Source organism: Mus caroli, unplaced genomic scaffold (assembly GCF_978045245.1).
Source record: "Mus caroli unplaced genomic scaffold, Mus_caroli_1 scaffold_6, whole genome shotgun sequence".
Taxonomy (NCBI): Eukaryota; Metazoa; Chordata; class Mammalia; order Rodentia; family Muridae; genus Mus; species Mus caroli.
In genome coordinates, this window is record NW_028227261.1 from 80,420,802 (window position 1) to 80,427,299 (window position 6,498).

A 6,498-nucleotide genomic window follows, 5' to 3' on the forward strand; every position below is an offset into this window, starting at 1 on the left:
GGGGAGAATGGCAGCAGGCAGGCAAGCAAGCTGCTAGAGCAGTAGCTGAGAGATTACATCTTATCAGCAAATTAAAGGCAAAGAAAGAGTAGGGCAGAGACTGGTGTGGGGTTTTGAAATCTTAAGTCCTGTGTCCCACTGATTTATCTCCTCCAACAAGGAACCACCTATGGTTCTCAGTCAAACCACCTATGGGACTACAGTTTTCAAGTGGAAGTAAAGCATTAACATAATTTCATCTAAAAATGCAATAGCTTTTTACTTTGATTCTATAAAAGACATTCAGGTCTTGCTGGGCCTTTAGGCTATCTTCAGTTGCTAGACCATTATGAATGGTAGAACTCCTCTAGGGAGAAACAGATATTAAAGTACAGAAAGACTACTTTATATTTGTTACATTTGCTTTCTGTTTAGATCTTTAAGATAAAACAAACTGCATCATCTTCCTCCTTTAGGGATACAAAAATGTGCTCTTATAACCTTGGGAAGGAAGAGACCCCCTCAAGCATTGAGTAATTCAATTTGAATTTTCTTTTTTTAAAGAGCTTTCATCCAAGATGGAAAGTTTCAATTCAGAATCTGCTGGGTCTTAACGATCTTCCATCAAGATTTAATGGTTCAAGTCTGTAATTTCACTATCCCTTCTGCTTGCTCTTACATTTTTTCACTCCCTTTTCCTCAGTAGTTCACAAACTTAGAAAGGTGTTATAGATGTCCACTCATGGCTGGTCATTGAGGTACTATGCCATAAGTGTCTCTTGTTTTCAGGAGCTACACCAGTAGATATCAGTTGCTGTGATACATTATCCATTGCAAAAGGGAAATGTCCTTCGTTGGCCAGTTGGAGCTGACAGCAGCAGTGACATACAGACATAAGTAAAAATGTTTGCAATGCATTTTGACAGGCACAAATAGGATTCCTCAGAAATAGGATCTTACTGTCTCATTCTGGCATTCAGCTACCAGCAGCAGTAGCATAGCTTTTTATCATTTAAGCAGACTCAGGGGCCTCCCTGAACCAAAGGTTCTACAGAGGAACCACAATTTTCACTTAATAACCTGTGGTCTTTGAGAGTATCCTTTTGCACCAATCTATGGTGTCTTTTTCAGTTATTGTCTTTATAGCCTATTCCTTGTTTAAATTAAGCCAGTCTCAGTAGTATAGCAGTAAAGAAGATGGAAGTACTACCCCACCCAGTAGTCTTCAGACCAATTCTGCAAATAAGTGTTTGTTATATGGCTACCTCTGTTACTCTTAGTTGTCTAGGAGTTCTTGTTTGAAACCCTTGGTGATGGCTTTATTTGCTGCTTACTTGCATGGGAATGACTGTAAGAAGCCTCTGACAATATTCACACAGGCAAAGGTAGGTATATTCAGATCCCTTACTGACAAGCATAGACCTTATATATTCTTTTTCCTAATCTTTATGGTGCAAGTTGACTTGTATATTAGTTTTACCATAATACTTGCTATATTTGTAACATAACAGCCTCATAACAAATTTCCAAGGCTACAATAAAACACGGGCCTTAAATGATTGAGAAACATGTAAGATATCATAATATTCTACAGAAATATTGGCAAGATTATGTATTTTCCAACTTATTAGCTCTCCTGTGCTTTGAATTTATATGAATCTTAAGATAAGAAGCCTTTAGGGTAACTGATGGGTAGATCGCCAGTGTTCTAGCATCGATATAATAAAACCATTTTAGAGAAGGCAGGTAGGATAATAAAAAAAAGTCCCAGGCCACTATCCCATGACCAACAGTGAGACTCTACAAATCTCTCTGGTGGAATACTTTGAATGTCCATTGTTGACCATTCTAAGTGAAAGAAAGTTTTTCCTTGGATTTCAGCAGCTAGGCAATCATAAAATTTGCATTTAAAAAGTCTAATACAATATAATATAACTTGTGTCAGCCAGAAGGGTAGTATTGGGTACAGTGGCATGGATGGGGTAAATATATTATGTAGATATTTATAATTCACGGCCACTCTTCAGCAGCTATCTGCCTCTTCCTTTCCTCTCCTCTCCTCTCCTCTCCTCTCCTCTCCTCTCCTCTCCTCTCCTCTCCTCTCCTCTCCTCTCCTTTCCTTTTCTTTTCTTTTCCTTTCTTTTTTATTAGATATTTACTCTATTTACCTTTCAAATGTCTGCTTTGCTGGTTCCCCCTCCGAAAACCCCCTATCCACTTCCTGCTCCCCAAGCTCACCAACCCACCCAAACACACTTCCCGGCCCTGGAATTCCCCTACACTGGAGCATAGAGCCTTCACAGTACTAAGGACCTTTCCTCCCATTGATGACCAACTAGGCCATGCGCTGAAACGTATGAAGCTGGAGCCATGGGTCCCAACACATGTTTTCTTTGGTTGGTGATTTAGTCCATGGGAGCTCTGAGGGTACTCTTTAGTTAATATTGTTGTTTCTCCATGGGGCTGCAAATCCTTGGATTTCACTGTGTGCACTCCAATGGTAGTCTGCAAGGATCCACCTCTGTTGTATGCCGGCCTGTGGCTTACAAGAACCTGGTACACCAGGGAGGAAGGCTGAGGCTGAAAGAGACTTAGACGGCTAGAGGTTAATGGAGCCAAGACATGATTCTGTTCAAGGCCCTCCAGTTTACTACGAGTCTACTTATAAAAGGGGAAGGCCCATCCCCACCAGTCCATTCTTGGTGTCTTGGAGCCAGCCTGTAGGTGATGTGCAGAATAGGATGTTCCTCGGGAATGTATCAGGTGCTTCTCAGCAGGCAGCAGTGTATTGGAGAGAGCAGTGGCAGGTGGCAGAACAAAAGAACCATCTAGGTCGGAAGGCTCCACCTTAGGTAATTTCCTTCTCAGTGGCAGCAAGGTCAAAGTCTGGATCAGCCTACTTCAGGGCTGAGGGAGGCTACTCACCTCTGTATTTGTCAGGCAGTGGTGGATCCTCTCCTGAGACAGCTATAACAGGCTTCTGTCAATAAGCACTTGTTGGCATCCACAAAAAGTATCTGGGTTTGGTGATGGTATATTGGGGATGGATCCACAGGTGGAGCAGTCTCTGGATGGTCATTCCTTCTGGTTCTGCTCCAAATTTTGTCTCTGTAACTCCCTCCATAGGTATTTTATTCCCCTCTTCTAGGAAGGATCAAAGTATGCACAATTTGGTCTTCCTTCTTCTTGAGTTTCATGTCATTTATAAATTGTATCTTGGGTATTCCAAGCTTCTGGGCTAATATCCACTTATCAGTAAGTGCATAACATTTGTGTTCTTTTATGATTGGGTTACCTTACTCAGGATGATATTTTCTAGTTCCATCCATTTGTCTAAGAATTTCATAAATTCATTGTTTTTGATAGCTGAATAGTACTCCATTGTGTAAATGTACCACATTTTCTGTATTCATTCCTCTGTTGAGGTATATCTGGGTTCTTTCCAGTTCCTGGCTATTATAAATAAGGCTGCTATGAACATAGTTGGAGCATGTGTCCTTGTTATATGTTGGAGCATCTTCTGAGAATATGCCCAGGAGTGGTATTAGTGGGTCCTTAGGTAGTGTTATGTTCAATTTTCTGAGGAACTGCCAAGCTGATTTTCAGAGTGGTTGTATCAGCTTGCAATCCCACCAACAATGGAGAAGTATTCCTTTTTCTCTACATCCTCGCCAGCGTCTGCTGTCACCTGAATTTTTGGTCTTAGTCATTCTGACTGGTGTGAGGTAGAATTTCGGGATTGTTTTGATTTACATTTCCGTGATGAGTAAGGATGTTGAACATTTTTTCAGGTGCTTCTCAGTTAAGAATTTTTTGTTTAGCTCTGTACCCCATTTTTTATAGGGTTATTTGATTCTTTGGAGTCTAACTTCTTGAGTTCTTTGTATATATTGGATATTAGCCCTCTATCAGATGTAGAGTTGGCCAAGATCTTTTCCCAATCTACTGGTTGCCATTTTGTCCTATTGACAGTGTCCTTTGCCTTACAGAAGCATTGCAATATTATGAGATCCCATTTTTCGATGGTTAGTCTTAGAGTATAAGATATTGGTGCTCTGTTCAGGAAAATATCCCCTGTGCCCATGTCCTTGAGGCTCTTCCCCACTTTCTTCTCTATAAGTTTCATTGTATCTGGTTTTACATAGAGGTCCTTGATCCACTTGGACTTGAGCTTTGTACAAGGAGATAAATGGATTGATGTGCATTTTCCTACAAGTTATCGCCAGTTGAGCCAGCACCATTTGTTGAAAATACTGTCTTTTTTCCACTGGATGGTTTTGGCTCCTTTGTCAAAGATCAAGTGATCATAGGTATGTGGGTTCATTTCTGGGTCTTCAATTCAATTGCATTGATTTAGCTGCCTGTCACTGTACCAATACAATGGAGTTGTTATCACAATTTTTCTATAGTACAGCTTGAGGTCAGGGATGGTGATTCTACCAGAAGTTCTTTTATTGTTAAGAATGGTTTTTGCTATCCTAGGTTTATTGTTATTCCAGATGAATTTACAAATTGTTCTTCCTAACTCTGTGATGAATTGATTTGGAATTTTGATGGGGATTACATTGAATTTGTAGATTGTTTTTGGCAAGATGGAAATTTTTACTATATTAATCCTGCCAATCCATGAGTTTGGGAGACCTTTCCATCTTCTGAGATTTTCTTCAATTTCTTTCTGCAGAGACTTGAAGTTCTTATCATACAGATCTTTCACTTCCTTAGCCAGAGTCACATCAAGGTATTTTATATTGTTTGTGACTATTGTGAAGGATGTTGTTTCCCTAATTTTATTCTCAGCCCGTTTATCCTTTGAGTATAGAAAGGCCACTGATTTGTTTGAGTTAATTTTATGTCCAGCTACTCTGCTGAAGTTGTTTATCAGGCTTAGGAGTTCTCTAGTGGAATTTTTAGAGTCACATATATACTATCATATCACCTGCAAATAGTGGTAGTTTGACTTCTTCTTTTCCAATTTGTATCCATTCGATCTGCTTTTGTTGTCTAATTGCTCTGGCTAGTACTTCAAATACTATATTGAATAGGGAGGGAGAGAGTGGGTAGCCTTGTCTAGTCCCTGATTTTAGTGGAATTGCTTCAAGTTTCTCTCCATTTGGTTTGATGTTGGCTACTATTTGGCTCTATGTTGCTTTTATTATGTTTAGGTATGGGCCTTGAATTCCTGATTTTTCCAAGACTTTTATCATGACTGGGTATTGGATTTTGTCAAATGTTTTCTCAGCATGTAATGAGATGATCATATGTTGTTGGTTTTTTTCGAGTTTGTTTAAATAGTGAATTACATTGATGGATTTCCATATACTGAGCCATCCTTTTATCCTTGGGATGAAGCCTATTTTTGATCATGATGGACGATTGTTTTGATTGTTCTTGGATTCCATTTGTGATTTTTTTTAATATTTTTGCACCGATATTCATAAGGAAATTGGTCTGAAATTCTGTTCCTTTGTTGGGTCTTTGTGTGGTTTAACTATCTGAGTAATTATGGATTCATAGAATGAATTGGTCAGAGTACCTTCTGTTTCTATTTTGTGGAATAGTTTGAGGAGTATTGGTATTAGGTCTTTTTTTTTTTTAGGTCTGATAGAGGTAGCACTAAACTCATCTGGTTCTGGACTTTTTCTGGTTGGGAGACTATTAATGACTGTTTCCATTTCTTTAGAGGACTATTAAGATCATTTATCTGATCCCAATTTAACTTTGGTAACCAGTATCTATCTAGAAAATTGTTCATTTCATCCAGGTTTTCCAGTTTTGTTGAGTATAAGCTTTTGAAGTAGGACCTGATGATTTTTTGGATTTCCTTGGTTTCTGTTGTTATGCCTCCCTTTTATTTTTTATTTTGTTTATTAGGATACTGTCTCTATGCCCTCTAGTTAGTCTGGCAAAGGGTTTATGTGATTTGTTAATTTTCTCAAAGAACTAGCTCCTGGTTTGGTTGATTATTTGTGTTGTTCTTTTTGTTTTCCCTTGGTTAATTTTAGCCCTGGGTTTGATGATTTCCTGCTGTCTACTCCTTTTGGGTGAATTTGCTGTTTTTTTTTTTTTTTTTTTTTTTTCTTGCACTTTCAGATGTTCTGTCAAGCTGCTAGTGTATGATCTCCCCAGTTTCTTTTTGGAGGCACTCAGAGCTATGAGTTTTCCTCTTAGGACTGCTTTCATTGTGTCCCATAAAATGGGTATGTGTGGCTTCATTTTCATTAAACTCTAAAAAGTCTTTAATTTCTTTCTTTATTTCTTCCTTGACAAAGGTATCATTGAGTAGATTATTGTTCAGCTTCTACATATATTTGGGATTTCTATGTTATGTTGTTATTGAAGACCATCCTTAGACTGTTGTGATTTGATAGGATGCATGGGATTATTTCAGTCTTCTTGTATCTGTTGAGGCCTGTCTTATGACTGATTATATGGTTAATTTTTGAGAAGTTACCATGTGGTCCTGAGAAGAAGGTATATTCTTTTGTTTTAGGACAAAATGTTCTATAGATATTTGTTAAA